General features: G+C 41.0%; 1 protein-coding gene across 1 annotated transcript in view; it reads right to left on the minus strand.

Annotated features, from left to right (window-relative positions):
* The window catches only part of LOC117559238 (microtubule-associated protein 1B-like), an 83581-nt gene that overhangs the window by 55846 nt on the left and 7518 nt on the right, over positions 1-20217 (minus strand). The gene's annotated exons all lie outside the window — the stretch shown is intronic.

Raw genomic sequence — 20217 nt, forward strand, 5'->3', positions numbered from 1 at the left:
AAAGATGAATCTTGATTGGGCCAAATTTGACTTCGAGTCACCCAAAACAATTCTGCTGGGTCTCCCCAGACCCCAACACCAAATCATACCATTTTTTTTTTTAGAGACCTTTAGACTTGGCAAACATTTTCAAAATCAGTTTTGTAGTGTTTATGCTGCTGTGGAGGATATCATGAAGCCTTGTTCCGATACAAAAAACTAGAGCGTAGTTATTATATCATTTGAACTTGAAACGGGTCACGGGAGACCCGAACACAACGTAAGGGTTAAAGCATAAATTTACATTTTGATTTATACCTTCTTTTCTCTCAAGTCACAATCTTGATGTTGTTGTTTAACGTTATCCAACCCCTTTACATTAAGCAAATCATCTCACATTTATAATCTCAATGATAGGTAAAAACAAATCATCACCTCAAAGGATCAGGTTCTGTAATTGGGCAGAAACAGTATATACTGTATAAATTACATTTAAAAAGGTCTCTTGATGGAGAGTATCATCTGAGTCAGACTCATGGTTAATGACTTTTATGACTTGCAATCCCTTCCGTTACCCTTATGCATATCTGAATAGAAGAAATATATTTAAGGCTTCTTTAAATTGATTGCCTTGAATCTGTTTCTCGTATGATCAGACTGTATGACTCCCGAGTACTTTATCATGTCTCTTGTAATGTGTCTAAATGGAGCTAATAACTTACCTGTCTTTTTATTAACCACAACATCAGTGATGAGAGCGGGGGCCCCATTTAGCTCAAATTAAATCCTTCAGATTATATTTTCCTCCATTTCTCCCCCTCAAACATTTCCCTCTCGACTATACTGTCTGTACAAAGAAAACAAAATGGTGGGTGGACAGCTCACAAACATGGTAGGTTGCAGAATAAATTAAAGATTACATGTGTCTCGATGGTAAACCTACATTTGTGATGGCCTGAAACGCCTCAATAAGACTCCTTTTTTAGTTACAGAACATGGTGACATTGCTACACATTGTACGGGATAGTCTAAGGGGCGGGACATCTCTAAGCTGTTGACCAATCACAACAGAGCCGGCCAGCTAACCAATCAGAGCAGACTTTTTGAACATTAAAGCATGGAGACATGTCAGAGTAGAGACACTAAATACAAATGATTAACTATAAAATAAGTATAAGGGCCTCGTTAAGTTAAGGATATGTTTTCCCCGTTTCTAAAATTAAGGGTTACCGTGTGGACAATTATTTGTCGTGTCCTCATGATACTTTAACTAACATAAGAAACATATTCATTTTCAAAGTTCAGAATCAGTTTTAGACTAACTGAAGAAGGGTATTGAAGAGATTGTATTTGAAGTAATTAAAGCCATCTATTTTTCAGATGTAAAGTATAAAAATATTGATTTAAGCCGAGAATAATGGAGTTAAAAAGAGATGCAAGAAATAGCGGCAATGAGAGCTTAGAGGAGACGGTTTCCTCTGCTTCCAGATAAGCATATATTACAGGGGGAGATTTGGAAGAGAAAGAGGAACAAGTCAGTTTTACTTTCTTCATAATACACAGCAAACGTAAGCCCATAATATGTGTGCAGACGCTGGCAATGTTAGAACATTTTCTGTCTATGCTTTAAATAGACCTCACTTTTGGGAGATTGGCCATTGGGTGAACTTTTACATTTGGTTTTAAAGTCATGATTAGAAGCTAAGTGCTAATACTTTAGCACAGGTTGAGAGATAACATGTGATGAAACCTTATCAAAGCAAGAAGCATGACATTTAAAATAGATATTTTTTAGTTGATCCTATTTATACAGTAGGAGGGTCAGTTGAGTTTAAATAACATTGATTTACCGTAGTTGATGTGAAAGTGCATTGTGCTTTTGGGACAAAATCATTCCCTGAAAAAGTTTGAACAAAAACTGACATAAACTTCATGAAGGTGTGATTCATTGTTGAAACCTTTTATTAGACGGCATTATTCTAAGCTACCTAACAAACTTTGGGCATTTTCCAAAAGAGACTAGTACATGAATGTAGTAGTCGGAGCTGCATGAATATCTGATATTGACTTTCAAACAAGATGATAAATGCTAAAGTAGACTGGGGTATATATCCATGTGGCTAACAGTTCATATGTTCTAGAAAAACAGGTGTGCAGTATTTCTTCCTTAACTGATGGCGCATTTCCACTACAGCGCGGTTTAAGCCTGCCGTGCCCGGCCCGTTTGTGGTTGCGTTTCCACTAGGCGTAGTTCCAGCTAGCGGGTACTTTTTCACAGTTTTCTGGCTCTCCAAAATCGAGGTTCTTTCCGGGTCAACAACCGGGCTGAGTATGCTAAACTAGTGAGAGAATCACAACTACAACAAAATGAACATATTTGACCGTGATTTAATTGTAATACAGGTTTCAAAATTATGCCGAACTCCGAAGTAACAACATGCTGATACCGGTTAGTAAAAACCATGAATTAATGCTTTGACAAGTCTGCAGACAGACGGCAGGCGAAACACCTTTTTAAAATGCGTGTTTTCTGAATGGAGATCGGCTAAGCTAACGTTGTATACTGTATGCTCCGACCGTCCACACTCACAACAACGGCCTACATACATAAATAAACCAGCAACTGTATTCGCCATGACACAGACAGTCTGTGGTTTGTACTTGTTTTACTTTTGTCTAGTTTCTGAACAGATATGAGGAGCTGTGAGCTGTGAGCTCTGAGGGCTAACAGCTAACGGCTGATGTTGGTTATGTGTTTCGCATTGAAGATGACGTCACGGCTCCACCTACACTGCGTTACTATAGATACTTTCCCAGTTCCTAAACTGTAATGGAAACGCAGCATAAAGTGAGCCGAGCGAGGCCCTGCAGTGGAAAAGCGCCATGAATGTTCCCTGACTCCTCATACATGTCGTATTACCGCAAAGTAAACCTGCTATCAAGCATTTCTGAACTCAAACTAAATTCATTGTTTTCAGTCACCTCACAGGCAAATCAATGTCCAAACAGCAAACACCGGGACTTCCTTTGCGCTACTGCAAAAACTATGGACGTTTTAAAACCATGAGTGATCACCTCTCGAAAGACTAAAAAACAACAAACTGCAAGAGTTAGTCACGTGTGACCGCATATCCAGCTCCCACTGTTGTATTATGAGCATTTAAAAACAGATCATCCCTGCTGGATGCTGCTACTTTGTTGATGTTTTTGAAAAATCCATTCCCTCACTGCTTTCAAGATGAAAGAATATAAAAGTACAGAAGTCTTTGGTGGGCTGTGAATGGGTCAATAATGCGGCTTTGCGGGGTGAAGGAATTATTGATTTTATTAATGTTTTATTCAGTATATTATATAAGGACATATCTAAAAAGAACAGTGCATTAATAATCGGCAAAAAGTAAAGATCATTGGCATTTCACTACCTGTTGGGCCCATAACTTTGACCCAGTTTATCAGTTCATACTGCCCTCACTGCCTGTAGCCTTGGCTGCTGTGCTCTCAGTGTGTTGTCTCCCTGTTCCTGCCTGTTGGCGTCAGCTGATAGAGGTGTTATGGTTATATCTTGTTATGCACAATGTTGAGTATTCTCTCTGAACTAAATACATGGGTCTGGGGTAGAGTTCTTCAGAATTGACGTGGCAACTCTACCGTGAAGTCAGAACCTCTGACTCTTTGACTTGTTTTGTGAATTCTCCGGCCGAAACTCGTAATAAACCCATCAGTGTTTGACATCAAAGCTCCAGCTCTCCCCATGTCTCCTTTCAGTCGGTGACTCCTCCTGCATTGCTACACAGAAGTTTCCCCCACACTACCATACTTACCAACCCTCCCGATTTTCGCGCATTGCCCTCTCCCGGTTTCCTCCCGGGGTCATATTTCTCCCGCATTTCTCCCGATTTCTGACAAAATCAAATTTACTCAGGACTGTTTCCACTCGGACTTTAATATACAGCTACACCATTGTTTGGTTTCCATGGTAGCGCGTCTCTTTAGCATAGCCTTTAGCAGCGCGCGCAACTCAAAGTCTGAGAGGGTGAGGAAGATTGTCACAGAAAACTGAACAAGAATCGACAACACGACCCTCTGCTCACTCCTTTCCTGTAAAATACAGGTCCAGCCCACACATATGCTCCATCAAGGATGGTGCTACAGGCCGCAAGGCAGTGCACTCTTACCACTACAATAAGCATGTTAATCTAATACAGCTCCTTTTTATCATCAACTATTACAAAAATGGTGGTTATGTGGAGATTATCGTATTTGACGCACTCAGGGTCACCTTTGTGTCATCACACATGCAGGGATGGAGAGGTCTCTACGGCAACAGCCATTTAAAAAAGTCACGGTTCCCGGGGCTACGGAGCAAATTGTCTCCAGCGTCGAATGTGAACTTTAATCACTCCGTTTCACCCCAAGGCTCACATCTACGTCTCACAACGCCACGGTGATAACACTCAGTTTGTGTGTGTGTGTGTGTGTGTGTGTGTGTGTGTGTGTGTGTGTTTCCACGAATGCTGAACACACGTCAGGTTTACGGCTCGTATATGAGAAGCCTTTTCTTACATCTCCACCTACCTACAAAATGCAATCCATTTTATGAAGGTGTTTTCTAATTAGCAAAGGTAGAGAATACATTTTCTCATAACCACAATGCTATATAAATGTGTGAATGTGCACAAAATTGCAACTTTGTTTCCAGAGTTTGCATATTGACACAGCAAAGTTACAGAAAAAAGTATATTCTGATCAACATGACTGCCATCATGAATGAGAAACCGAATTATAAAAACATCGTCCATACTGCAGATTTTCTCTTATTATGTTCTGGATGTCTATTTTCTTTCATGAGCTCCCTGACTGACTACGCCATCTGACTGAGTTCAACCCGTGTGTGTGTGTGTGTGTGTGTGTGTGTGTGTGTGTGGTGTGTGTGTGTGTGTGTGTGTGTGTGTGTGTGTGTGTGTGTGTGTGTGTGTGTGTGTGTGTGTGTGTGTGTGTGTGTGTGTGTGTGTGTGTGTGTGTGTGTGTGTGTGTGTGTGTGTGTGTGTGTGTGTGATTTTGAAAAATGAGAGTAATCTTCTTTCTTGCTTTCGATGAAGGAATCCATGAGGTGTGTGTGTGTGCTTGGATTTTTCTATCTTGCTGAACGAGATCTGACGAGTTATATCTGAAGTTTGATTCACTGCGGCTGTGTGTGGCTGTGTGGCTGTGTGTGTGTATGTGTGTGTGTGTGTGTGTGTGTGTGTGTGTGTGTGTGTGTGGTGTGTGTGCCTGCGTGTGTGTGTGTGTGTATGTGTGTGTGTGTGAGTGTGTGTGTGTGTGTGTGTGTGTGTGTGTGTGTGTGCGTGAGTGTGTGTGTGTGTGTGTGTGTGTGTGTGTGTGTATACATCAAGTTTATTCCCACTGATTCTTTTACTTTTCCCTTTGTTTCTCCGCCTACATCTGGCTCACTGAGAGCGGTAGAGACAGAAAGAGACAAAAGAAAAAAGAGAGACGTTGTTTCACATCTCACTTCAAAGGATCTCTGGACCTTTGGGACGTTAGAGCCTGTTTCCCATAAACCCACTGCAGCTACAGCCTAATTAGCATTCTCAGAGCTGTGTTCAATACGTTTCATAAACATCTTAGAAGAAATACCTGCAGTGACGGGCCAGTATCGCCGTGAGCAACCATTATAGTGTTAGTGCTAGTCTGAATGTACATTCCATATCATCAACACTGTTTCATCAAAGGTGTTTCTTAAGTGTTTATCATCTGTCAGTCATATGCTTATTTTAGTATTAGTATGCTTATTGGTGGAAATGTGGACACAATAATAGAAACACCACTCAGTAAAAATGAAAACACAAATTACATCCACACAAATGAGTATTTTGTATGACACCAACACAGTATATTGTACAATTTTAGGATCATTTAACTCCTCCAGCTATGGGTTAAACAGCTTGAAGTGTAATCTGGAATAATACTGATGCTTAGAAATGTTGTTGTTCTGTTGTTGTCATTTAATAACAATGAAAAGCTGACATTGAATTGTTCTTATCTCAAGATAGAGGAAGCATAAACATAGCAAATCTCATTTTTATATAAACCAAACTTTGTCGTATCGTCAAATCGCTTGAGAGTCAACATCATTTGAAGAAACAAGCAGTGTTTCTCATTTGTGAGGCAGTTGTAACGTTGGGTATGATGGCATCAAGCCCTGGACCAAAACTATTCATTTAAAAGCCACAGATCCTAAACACCTCCATAAACCGTAAACGATTTAATTAACCAACAAAAGCCCCTTGGAGAAAACAGTGCATTCAGGAGTGGAAATTAATTTTCTGTATCAAGATAAATCAAGGCTGTGAAAGAGTTATCAGATAAATGTCCCTTGAAGCTGCCACGTAAACAATCTGAACAAAAAATGACATTGAATGTTTCAAAAGTAACACAAAACGGAAATGAATTTGCAAAGAGTTAGTAAATAATGAGTTTAATTAAACCACTTAAACCAAATGACATATCTCTATTCCTGAGATACTTGTACAAGTGAATGATAATTTCCCCCCAAATGGATATTCAAAATAGATTACTGTACGTTATTTCATAAGGTAAAATGTGTGTTTTTAAGTCAGCGAATCTGAATTGCACAGGTTAGCCACAACTTTACAATTGCTGCATTTAACACAAAACTGAGAACATTCATTAAACAGGACATTATGTATTTAGTGTCTCTACTGGGACATGTCTCCATGCTTTAATGTTCAAAAAGCTCTTTATTTTTCTCATACTGCCTGTGCTGCAGCACCTCTTTTCACCCTCTGTCTGAAACCAGAGCCCAGTCTGCTCTGATTGGTTAGCTGGCAGGCTCTGTTGTGATTGGTCAACCTCTTAGAGATGTCCCGCCCCTTAGCCTATCACGTACAGTGTGTTGGAGCGCTAGCCAATAGAAGCGCCAGGGCAACATAGTGATGTTACAAAAGTAAATGAAGGAGTCCAAAAGAGGCGAGAGAAACACAGGGATTTTAGCCTTTGCAGACCATTTACATGCACAAAACCCTATTTTTTATTTAACCTTTATTCAACCAGATAAAAAGCATTGAGATAAAATCTCATTTACAATGCTGACCTGGCCAAGAAGGCAGCAACGTTACACATTTTTACACATAACACAGACATGTAAAATACAGAGAACACAACTAAGTAAAAAAACTTCAGACAACTTCAATTTAAAACGTGCTATTGAGACAAGTGCCATCAGTTTGAGGCGTGATTGAAGGTCATTCCAAGACCAAGGAGGACCATAATAAAAAAGACTCCTTTTTCCAGCCTCAGTCCGCACAGCAGGTACCTGGAACCGTATCCAGGCATTGGATCTGAGGTTGTAACGGCCCGTCCACACAGCGGTGTGCGTTGAAGCTTGCCGGCAGGGGGGGCTGAAACTCGACCAACAACCAATCACATGAATCTCCCGCCCCGGACACACAAGCACGCGGTTTGATTGGCTAGAGCTTGTACGGGCATATGATTCGATTGGCTGACGCTTCCGCCGAAGCTTCAAAAGTTGAACATTAATCAACTTTTGCAGCGAGCAACGCTTTTGAAGCTACGCTTCGCTCCCACAATGCAGTTCGGCGAAATGTGACGTCACCCCATTCAAAGTGAATGGGCAGAAGCGTTGAAGCTTCAACGCACGCCGCTGTGTGGACGGGCCGTAAGAGTCACAAACTGGAGCAAATCTGGCACATATGTACAGTGGAAGCTTTCCTAAAATGGCTTTATACATTAATAAAAACCAATGCTGCATCCTATGCATAGTAAGTGAGGACCATCCAGTTAGGCTACACAGTTTTCAATGATGAGTCCTATAGGGTGCATTTGATATATATCGCAGTGCAGCATGGTAGAGTGGGCCAAGTTTGGCCAAAACAGTGGGACAGGCAAATCTATAAATGGTATCATCGTAGTCCAGCTGGGACAGGAATAAGCCAGAGACCAACCTTTTATGGGAAGAAGATGAAAAACAACATTTAAGTCTATAAAGGAAGCCAAGAGTGAATTTCAATTTCTTAGTTAGAACTTCAATGTGGTGTTTAAAGTTTAGATTTCTGTCCAACCAAAAGCCCAAATATTTGTATGTATCGACAAACTCAACGGAGACACCATCAAGGGTGTCAATGGAAAGGCAAGAGGACGCTGACTTGGGAGCAAAGAGCATTGGTTTGGTTTTCTTACTGTTCAATAGCAGTTTAGAATCAAGAAGCGCATGCTGCAGCGTGATACAATCAGATTTTAAATTGGAAATGGCCATATCCAGAGAAGGAGCACATGAGTATACAATAGTGTCATCAGCACACATATGATAGGTAGAAAATGGCATCTGATTACAAATATTGTAATAAAATAAAATAAAAAGAGCAAGGGCCCCAAAATAGAGCCCTGTGGAACTCCCTTCTCCAAGGTGACAGGGTCAGAGACAGTACTACCCAACCTGACGCATTGAGTACGGTCGGTTAGATAACTTTGAAATCAGCAAATGGCATTATGACCGAAACGAGACACCAACATAACATTAGACAGAATAATAATAATAATACATTTGATTTCTATAGCGCTTTTCTTGAACCCAAAGACGCTTTACATTTGGGAGGGAAGGTAGACTAACAAAACAAAAACAAAGCCAAAAAGAAACAAAGAAACAAAACAGAAAAGCAGTCAGGAGGAAGTTGGTTGAGAGGGGGGGGGGGGGGGGCTTATGGATACAGAGTTGAAGAGGTGGGTTTTGAGGCGGGACTGGAACAGGGTGAGGGACTCAGACTCACGGAGGTATTGGGGGAGGGAGTTCCAGAGCTTCGGGGCTGCCACAGAGAAGGCTCTATCCCCGAAGCTCCGGAGTTTGGCCTTGGGGATGGAAAGCAAACCGGCTGAGGTGGATCTGAGGGACCGGGGTGGTTGGTAGAGGATGAGGAGGTCAGTGAGGTAGGGGGGGGGCCAGATGGTGGAGGGCTTTGAAAGTGAGGACCAGGAGTTTGTAGTGGATGCGGTGTGAAACGGGGAGCCAGTGGAGTTCTTTGAGGACCGGGGTGATGTGATGCCATGATTTGGTGTGGGTGAGGAGTCTGGCGGCTGCGTTCTGGACACGCTGGAGTCTATTGAGGGATGTAGTTCTGATGCCGTAGAGGAGTGAGTTGCAATAGTCAAGGCGGGAGGAGATGAAGGCGTGAATGAGTCGCTCAGCTGCAGGGCGGGTGAGGGAGAGACGGAGTTTGGCAATATTGCGGAGGTGGAAAAATGAGGTTTTTACAACTTGACGGATGTGGGGCTCGAGGGAGAGGGTGGGGTCAAATATAATGGCAAGGTTGCGTGCCTGGGTGGGGGAAACAGGGGTGCCATCAATGGTCAGGTTGGGGGTTTTGCTGAGGGTGGATTTGGAGCCGATGAGGAGGAGTTCAGTTTTATTGATGTTGAGTTTGAGGAAGTTGTGTTGCATCCAGAATTTTATTGCAGTCACACAGGATTCGATGTGGGTGAGGGGGGGTTGTGGGGGGATTTGGTGCTGAGGTAAATCTGTGTGTCGTCAGCGTAACAGTGAAAGTCCAGGTTGTATTGGCGGAGAATCTGACCAAGGGATGTAGATGATGAAGAGGAGGGGGCCGAGTACTGAACCTTGGGGAACACCTTGGGTGACTGAAGCTGTGGCAGAGGAGTGGTTGTTGAGGGAGATGAAGTGGGATCTGTCGGAGAGGTTGGACTGGAGCCACCTGAGTGCAGTACCTTCGATACCGATGTCCTGGAGTCGGGTAAGCAGGATGGTGTGGCTCACGGCATCGAAGGCTGCACTCAGGTCGAGGAGGATGAGGATGTTGAGGGAACCGGTGTCAGCAGAGGTGAGGAGGTCATTGAGGACTTTGATGAGGGCCGTTTCTGTGCTGTGGTGGGGACGAAAACCAGACTGAAGGGGTTCAAAAAGCTGGTTGGTTTGGAGATGGCGGTGGAGTTGTTTGGAGATAATGCGTTCTATTGTTTTGTGGATGATGACATGTGGTGATCTACAGTGTCAAATACTTTGGCTAGGTCAATAAACAATGCAACACAAACAGATGTTTTATCCAAAGCAGCCTTAATATCGTCTAAGACTTTCAGACTGGCAGTCACAGTACTGTGCTTTGATCTGAATCCAGATTGCATAGGATTAAGGATGTTGTGTGAATTTAAAAAAGTTTTAGCTGAGTAGAAACTAGGGACTCAAGAATCTATAACACAGAAAGATTTTAGATAGGACGATAGTTATTCAACTCAGTGGGATCACCAGCTTTCAAGAGGGGCGATACCAGAGCTTGCTTCCACACAGCTGGCAGTGTGTGAGTGGACAGGGAGAGATTACAAATGTCAGTAACTGGTAGAGCTATAATCTGAGCTGCAATTTTTTAAAAGAAAGGATGTAGGCCGTCAGGCCGGGCAGACTTTTTAGGATCAATTGAGTGCAAACCGTGTAAGACTTCAGAGACCGAGAAATAAGCGAAATCAAAAAGAGGGGAGTTCATCTCTTGACTAGGGCTGTGAGTACGACCATTTAGAGAGTCATGACTTTGCTCATTAAAAATGTGACCAGCCTTTTTGAAGTGAGCATTAAAAGCATTAGACATACATCTGAATCTGAAATAAAATAATCACTGACCTTCAGTTTTTGAGGGAAACTAGAAACCTTCTTGTTCTGAAGTGATTTAATTGTTTTCCAGAACTTAGAATGGTCATTAAAACAATTAGTGGTTAAGCTCAGATAGTAATTTTGTTGTACCTGGTGCGATGACAATAAAGGAATTCTTTATAAAGGAATTCTATTCTATTCTAATCAGCTTTAGCTTTTTTAATAAGGGCTGAACATTTATTTCTGAGGACACGAAAAAGAAGCCAGTCATCATCACTAGTGTTCAGTGGCGAACCGTGTCTATCACAACTGGACCTTCTGTAGACACACACACCCCCCCCGCCGCCGCCCTCTGGACATTATAATGTCCGTCTTTTCACTGAATTGTCGTCTTGAAAAGGGTACTCACAACAATTCCGCAACAACTTGCATTTAACTCTATATTAGATTCTGTTGGTTTCTGTCAGATTGTAAATAAACCAACCCACTGCTATAATCACACTCTCAACCTTGTTCTGACTTATGGTATTGAAATTGAGCAACTATTAGTCGAACCGCATAATCCTGCTTTATCCGACCATTTCTTAGTAACTTTTGAAGTACTGTTACGAGACTACAAAGCATTAGTCAAAAGCTCCTGCAGCAGAAACCTATCTGTTAGTGCTATAGCCAAATTTAAGGAAGAGATTCCACCAATACTTAACTCGATAGCATGTCTGCATGTAAGGGAGGAAACTTATACAAAATGTACACCACCCCAAATTGATCATGTTGTTGATAGTGCTACAGATGCGCTGCGAATAAAATTAGACTCTGTTGCTCCTTTGAAAAAGAAGAAAATAAAACAACATAGATTAGCTCCATGGCATAATGCCGAAACCCGCAAAATAAAGCAAAAGTCGAGACAACTTGAAAGGATATGGCGTTCCACTAAACTTGAAGAATCTCGTTTAATTTGGCATATTACTCTCAATGAATATAAGAAAGCACTGCGTAAAGCGAGAGCAGCCTACTACTCTTCATTAATAGATGAGAATAAGAATAATGCAAGATTTCTTTTCAGCACTGTAGCCAGGCTGACAGAGAGCCACAGCTCAATTGAGCCTTCTATTCCCATAGCACTCAGTAGTAATGATTTTATGTGCTTTTTTAATGATAAAATTGTTACTCTTAGAAACAAAATTAATGACCTCTTGCCTTTGACCAGTATAGTAATAATAATTAATAATAATAATAATTAATAATAATAATTAATAATAATAATAATTCCTTACATTTATTATAGCGCTTTATCAATGACTCAAAGCGCTTTACATATACACACATTACACATATATGATACATGCAATGGTCAGATACTGTGGACAATACCCACAGGAGCAAGTTCAGGTGAAGTGTCTTGCCCAAGGACACACCGGCTTTACAGACGCAGCAGCGGCGGGTTTCACCCCTTGATCTGATGATCATTGCACAGCGCCACACCGTCCATCTTCACGCCTCGAGGTCATCGAGGCACTTTTACAGGTACACATTAGTATTATACATGTACTGTGGACAATACCCACAGGAGCAAATCCGGGTGAAGTGTCTTGCCCAAGGACACAACGGCCTGACGCAGTGGCGGCAGGAGCGGGTTTCGAACTGGAGTTCCCCAGCACTCCCCCTTGATCTGATGATCGGATGCACAGACCACTGCGCCACCCGTCCCTATAGTGTTATCAACAGCTCCCGGAAACGTAAGTTCTAATATTACACTAGATAGTAAACTAGAATGCTTTTCAGCCATAAACCTTGAACAATTAAATTCAATGATTCTCTCTTCTAAACCATCAACGTGTATGTTAGACCCGATTCCAACTAAGCTGTTGAAAGTGTTTTTCCATTAATTAGCACTTATTTATTAAATATTATGAATATGTCTTTATTATCAGGCTATGTTCCACAATCATTCAAAGTAGCAGTGATAAAACCGCTTCTTAAAAAGCACAACCTCGATCCAGAGGTTTTAGCCAATTATAGACCTATTTCCAATCTTCCGTTCCTCTCAAAAATTCTTGAGAAAGCGGTCGCAAAACAGTTGTGTGATTACTTAAAAAACAATGATTTATTTGAAGATTTTCAGTCTGGCTTTAGAACACATCATAGCACAGAGACAGCTCTGGTTAAAGTCACAAATGACATTCTAATAGCCTCTGACAAGGGACGTGTCTCTATTCTTGTTTTGCTCGATCTCAGTGCTGCATTTGATACTATCGACCATGATATCCTATTGCAAAGACTAGAGCACTTAGTTGGCATACAGGGAACTGCTTTAGACTGGTTTAGGTCCTATCTATCTGAACGCTCTCAGTTTGTACGTGTCAATGATGAATCTTCCACGCAAACTAAAGTTAGCCATGGAGTGCCACAGGGCTCAGTGCTCGGACTTATTTTGTTCACATTATATATGCTTCCGTTAGGCAATATTATAAGGAATCATTCTGTACATTTTCATTGTTATGCGGATGATACTCAACTATATTTATCAATCAAGCCTGATGAAATTAATCATCTAAATAAAATTCAAGACTGCCTTAAGGACTTAAAAACGTGGATGACCTTAAACTTTTTGATGTTAAACACGACCAAAACTGAAGTTATTGTACTTGGCCCGAAGAATCTACGAAACAAATTATCTAAGGATATATTAACCATGGATGGCATTAATTTGGCCTCCAGTGAGACTGTAAGGAATCTTGGTGTTATATTTGATCGGGATTTATCCTTTAACGCCCACATAAAATCAATTTCAAGGACCGCCTACTTCCATCTACGTAACATTGCAAAAATCAGGCATATCTTGCCTCAAAACGATGCAGAGAAACTAGTCCATGCATTTGTTACTTCAAGGCTGGATTATTGTAACTCTTTATTATCAGGGTGTACCAAGAAGTCAGTCAATTCGCTTCAGCTGATTCAAAATGCTGCAGCTCGTGTACTAACCAGAGTTAGGAAAAGGGACCACATTACTCCTGTTCTGGCTGCCTTACACTGGCTCCCTATAGAACACAGGATATAATTTAAAATTCTTCTTCTCGCCTACAAAGCCCTTAATGGGCAGGCGCCATCTTACCTTAAAGAACTCATTATACCCTACTGTCCTACTAGGGCATTGCGTTACAAGAATGCAGGGTTGTTGGTTGTTCCTATAGTCTCTAAAAGTACAATGGGAGCCAGAGCCTTTTCTTATCAAGCTCCACATTTGTGGAATCAGCTTCCAGTTTGTGTTCGGGCGGCAGACACCCTATCCGTTTTTAAGAGTGCGCTTAAGACCTTCCTTTTTGATAAAGCTTATAGTTAGGGCTGATTAGATTCAGCCCCTAGTTTTGCTGATATAGGCTTAGTTTGTCAGGGGACATCTTACTTCTTCCTTCTCTCTGTCTATACCTGTGTACTCTCATGTTCCGATTAACCCAGCTTCCCCAAATGTCTTTCTTTTTGGTGTCTGTATACGCCGGGATCCGGAGTCATGGATGATCCTGCGCTCCTCTGTCCTGGATCTTGAGTCGTGGCTGTGGTCCTGGATCATAGGTCCTGGATGGATATCCTCGTGGATTCATCTTCCTATTATACACACATGCATTTCCAAACATTTGGACTACCTATGTTGCAAATGTATTATCTTTTCAATTTACACACGGCATCTATTGCACGTCTGTCTGTCCTGGGAGAGGGATCCCTCCTCTGTTGCTCTCCCTGAGGTTTCTCCCATTTTTCCCTTTAAACTGTGGGTTTTCTTCGGAAGTTTTTCCTTGTACGATGTGAGGGTCTAAGGACAGAGGGTGTCGTATTGTCATACTGATATTTTGTACAAACTGTAAAGTCCACTGAGACAAATGTAACATTTGTGATATTGGGCTATATAAATAAACATTGATTGATTGATTGAAACAACTTCATCTTCACCTGTTGCACTTGTCATTTCAACGTTAAAAACAATAAAACGGCATGAATTGCTTCGTCGCATTAATCTAGATCCTCTGTCTCGAGGAGCCAGTTAACTAGCGGGCCTTCTAGAATACCCTGGAACCGAGGGGAACTCTGAAAGAATACGCCCATTGGCTACAAATCAATATATGATTGGTTGATCAAACTGTCAGTCCAAACGTACGCTCTCATTCAGTGCAACGGCCAGGGCATTCTATCAAGGATGTAGAATACCTTGGTTGAAGGATATTCTACCCAGAGACCCAGAAACAGATCTGATTGGTTGCTTTCTTTTCTAACACAAAACCACTGAAATGCGTAGTGCATGGTCCGAGAAGGACAAACAAATCAATGTAACACTGTAATATTACAGATCAACAACACTATACAATTCTCATTTATTAATTTCATTACATTTTTATTTATATAATTAAATCGATTATTTTTTGTTTGTTTTATCTGAGTGCTCCAGGGTATTCTCTGAATACCTTGAAGGCCCTGACGGTTCGCCACGGCTAGTGTTAGACTTTCTAGCTAAAGACCATTGCTTATTGCGATCATGAATGAGATCAGATAATTCTCTCGTAAACCATGGAGTGTCCCTATTCTTAACTCTGAATATAACACACTACAGGAAAGGGGGAACCCCCAAAAAGCATAAAGAGCCTCATATAGAAGTTATTTTCATAAACATCCAGTCTCACAATCATACAACATGAGATCACTATCAAACCAGCACTGAAACCTAAATTGATCACCAAAAGCACTTCAGTTAGTTGAGAAAATAAAGTAGAGCATAATCAAGAAACTCTCTTCACCAAGACCTTTCCAGACTTCATCCGTGAAACGATCAGAACTTCTTAACTTTTCACCTTAAGTCCAGAATCAGCCGACTGCAGAGGGAGAACTGTTGCTGCCTTTTTTTTTCCGCCAACCCAAAGAAATGTGATCCCCTTATCTATTTCTGCACTGCAGCCATCGGATTGCTCTCCATTGAAGTGCTATCGATCTGCGCTGTGTGCTGTACTGAAAAGAGGAGGGGGGTAATCAATATTCCCGGCCTCCTTCCTTCCTCCGGCCTCAGCCACCTCACAGTCTTGAAAAGGGGATGATACATCTTTTAATGATCTCCCTTGTTGGTTTGGGAAAGTACATTGTTACTTCTCAGCATAATACTGTATGAATGTTGAATACTAAAACATGGAATATTGGGTTCTGTTGAGAATGACTCATGACATTTTATAATATGCTAAACTTAAACATCATTATAATGGTAAACAAATAGTTGTATCACACTGTTTAACTTTGTAAAAAGAAGTAATAACACAACATGCATCTCATGAGTTTTAAAGCGTAGCCATGCTTGATATAATGCATTGCAGGTGTTTCCCTTAAGCTTTACTTACATTAGATTATGGTAGCCAATGTTAAATCAATTCAGCAAAGTTAAGCATCCAGTATAAATGCTATCGGCCAATTAAAAAGGTTTACAAGTGATTATCAGCCTCATAGATATGGGTCAGAAGGGGCCTGCTGCACCAACTAGTCAATCAATCAATCAATGTTTATTTATATAGCCCAATATCACAAATGTTACATTTGTCTCAGTGGACTTCACAGTTTGTACAGAATATCAGTATGACAATACGACACCCTTAGACCCTCACATCGTACAAGGAAAAACTTCCGGAGAAAACCCACAGTTTAAAGGGAACATGGGAGAAACCTCAGGGAGAGCAACAGAGGAGGGATCCCTCTCCCAGGACGGACAGACGTGCAATAGATGCCGTGTGTATATCGAAGAGATAATACATTTACAACATAGGTAGGTTTTTATCATCAATTCACAAAGTTGATCATCAGAAGAAAGAACACTGAAAGATCCTGACCTCTAGCAAAACAGTTTAATTATGACATGAGTGAAGGGGGAAGTCAGGTGACCAAGTATAAAAAAAAAAAAACTGAAAGGTATTAAAAACAAAGTGTTGCAGTCTAACCCTAATTCTAACCAATATCTTTTTTACTTAAACCTAAAAAGTAGATTTGTTGCCTAAACCTAAAGGAATGCATTTGTTGTTCAAAGTGTTACATTTAATTTAATTTCACCACATCTTGTTAAGTTTCACTTTGACAAAGCTTTTTTACTTTGGCCCATGTGATGCATTAGATTGGATGGATTTGCAGCGTGACACACATTGCAAGGTCAGTTTGAAGAAAACCTAGTTGACTGTGCCTGATACAGAGTGAGAGTGGCCTTGGTTGACAGTGTGTAACAAATGAAAATAGACAAACCCATTCCTTACCTTCACACAGCGACTAATCTTAGCATGAAGAGCATCTGAATGTTGAATTCTAGGTTTTGTGAAGTTACTTTTTATGATTTTATGTTTCACATGTAAACTATCTATTGGGTCAAAAAAGCATTGTGTATTAGCATAAAAACTAAAAAAGGCATATTTTGTCCACTAAGACTGTCCCAAAATGTCCACTGAAAATGTACGCAGTGAAATAGATTTGATATAATATGAACTGAAGTAGTAAATGGTCTGCATTTCAGAATCAGAATCAGAAACGGGTTTACACCACGGGACGACACCACCCTCATCGGACTCATCTCTGGTGGGGACGAGTCTGCCTACAGGTGGGAGATGGACCATCTGGTGACCTGGTGCAGGGACAACCACCTGGAGCTCAACGCTCTCAAGGCAGTGGAGATGGTTGTGGACTTTAGGAAGAACGCAGCCCCACCCGCCCCCATCGCTCTGTGTGACTCCCCAGTAACTGCTGTGGAGTCTTTCCGCTTCCTGGGCACCATCATCGCCCAGGGCCTCAACTGGGAGCAGAACATCTGGTCCCTCATCAAAAAAGCACAGCCGAGGATGTTCTTCCTGAGGCAGCTGAAGAAATTCAACCTGCCAATGATGGTGAACTTCTACACCTCCATCATCGAGTCCATCCTCACCTCCTCCATCACCATCTGGTACGCTGCAGCACAGCCAAGGATAAGGGCAGGCTGCAGCGTGTCTTTACATGGATCTTTTCTAGTGTTTTACAACCCAAGTCAGAATTCACCCATTCTCACATATACGCGCCACTCTTTAGAAGCCATAAACATTCACATGCTCTCACACAGTTGGCTATACCGTTGGGAACCATTAGGGTATCTTGCCCAAGGACACTTCCACATATTGACCGCAGGGGTCGTGGATCGAACCATCGACCTTCAGATGATTGACGACCCCTTTACACCCTGAGCTACAGCAGCCAGGATAAACTAGAGAAGACTCCTTACACGTTAGCATATGTTGGGTTTTAAGTATTGTTTGTTTATCTCTAAATGCAACAATCATTTAGCCAACATCTACAGAAATAACAGCACCTGACCAGCAGGGATTCAGCATCATGCATCAATTCTGCAGGGAGGATGCTTCAGGTCATCTGACACTGAATCGAAGACACTGACAAAGTGTCCTGATAATAATGCCACCGTGCTACCTGACATCGCAGGACAGTGCCTTCGAAATCCAATGTACCATTCAGAAATCAATACAGCTTCTCTAAGAGGAAGAGGAATGCAGCCGAACAAGATCCATGAAGTGTTGAAAATAATTACCTGTCAAAACATAGCATTCACCCCTAAGGTAAAACAACAAAAAAGATATATGGTATGTTACCATCCTGTGTTCAGATGTTATTATCACGTGTGCCAGATGAATTAGCCTCGAAGGGATTAACCGCTGATGGGTTTTATTCAGCGGTAAACAACAACAGTTGAAAGCTTGAATGAAGGTGACTCACTTTGTGGACGAGTGTTTATTTATGAAAGTAACTCAGAAGGACAGACTGGATGCCAGATGGAGGAAAAATGTTAATAATGTTCTTTGTTTCGCAGGAATTCCTCTGTTTCCTCTGAAGGTATTTGCTGTTAACACTTGTGTTGAGAAATGCTGTCATTTTCTGCTGACTCCTGCTGCTACTTAGCACTTCCCACCAGTGCAGTGATCAATCTGTGCCGTGGTCGTCCTTGTATTTCTGCGTGTGTGTGTGTGTGTGTGTGTGTGTGTGTGTGTGTGTGCATGTGTGTGTGTGTGTGCGTGCGTGTGTGTGTGTGTGTGTGTGTGTGTGTGTGTGTGTGTGTGTGTGTGTGTGTGACATCCTAGCCAGCTGTTACACTGAAGATAATAGAGATAAAATACACACTCACACACGGCTCCCTGAACAGTCATCGTGTTGATAGCACACAGTTCAGATTCACATGTGATGCAATGCTGATTGATTAAATGTCCATTAAATTCAACAATGTAAGAAATATTTATTTTTTAAATATTCAAATGTTTGCTCCATTAGGACTTGAATCTCAGGTCAGACGTTTTTTTATTCAGCAAATTCATTTTAGTTAGAAACGTTATTATCAATGTAAGAGACCAGAGAGAATATGCAAATAAGATGACTAAATATAGTGCATAGGACAAAACGGATAATAACCCATTTCCTGGAACATTATTGGTTTTAGATTGATTATGATGATGTCAGTATATCTGCAAAATATTGGATTGTATGTTACTTTTTTTATCATACATTTGTCTGCCTTACAAATAGGTTGGCAGCTCCAAAAGGCAGCAACTACTCTTTGACAAATCTGGAGTTCAATATCCATAAATCATGTGACACAACATCAGAAAACTGCAGAAAAAGCACACTCATCGTCAGCCTAGCTAGTCGGATGATTTATACCAAAGAAGAATACTAAAAGAGAAAACACAGCTCTTAGCGGTTGGCCAATCACAACAGAGACATGTCACAGTAGAGGAGCAAAAAGAAAAAGATTAATTATTTTTTTAAAAAGCATAAGGGCCTTTTTAAAGTAAAGAGATGTTTTCCCCGTTTCTAAAATTAAGGGTTACCATGTAGATAATTATTTGTTGTGTCCTCATGATACTTTAACTTACATAAGAAACTAATACATTTTCAAAGTTCAGTCCAGTTTTAGAAGAACTGAAGAAAAGGCATTGAAGAGATTTTATTTAAAGTAAGGCAGTATGAGAAAAACAAAGACCTTTTTGAACGTTAAAGAATGTAAACATGTCCCAGTAGAGACACTACATACTAATAAACACCCCCTTGCCTTCATTAACATCTGTACCATTAAGAATCTACAGTATACAGAGATGGCAAAAGTACACACATCCTTTACTCAAGTAGAAGTACACATACTCGTGTTGAAAAATACAAAGTAGAAGTACTGACTAAACTTCTTTACTCAAGTAAAGGTAAAGAAGTATGGGCTTTGGAATGTACTTAAGTAAAAAGTACCCATAACTAGCAGCTGTTTTAAAGAGTACCTGACCTCCCTTTATATTAGTAGAACAATAATGTCATTGTTAGCTAATGAATGTTTCCATGCTGAACAACGGCAACATGACAACGTTTCCATTGGTCCCTCTTCTTTAGAGAAGACCAGGAAATGATGGATACACGTATCGTGTTCAAATCAATAGGCACGCAATGACTCTAGATAATAATGATCACGCATCAAACACACATTCAGACTAAAGGAACCAGCTGTTTGGAAAATGAGAGAAGTAGAAAGTACAGGTATTTGTGTTCAACATGTAAGAAGTAGAAAGTACAGATATTTG

This window comes from Gymnodraco acuticeps, unplaced genomic scaffold (assembly GCF_902827175.1).
Source record: "Gymnodraco acuticeps unplaced genomic scaffold, fGymAcu1.1, whole genome shotgun sequence".
Classification (NCBI taxonomy): Eukaryota; Metazoa; Chordata; class Actinopteri; order Perciformes; family Bathydraconidae; genus Gymnodraco; species Gymnodraco acuticeps.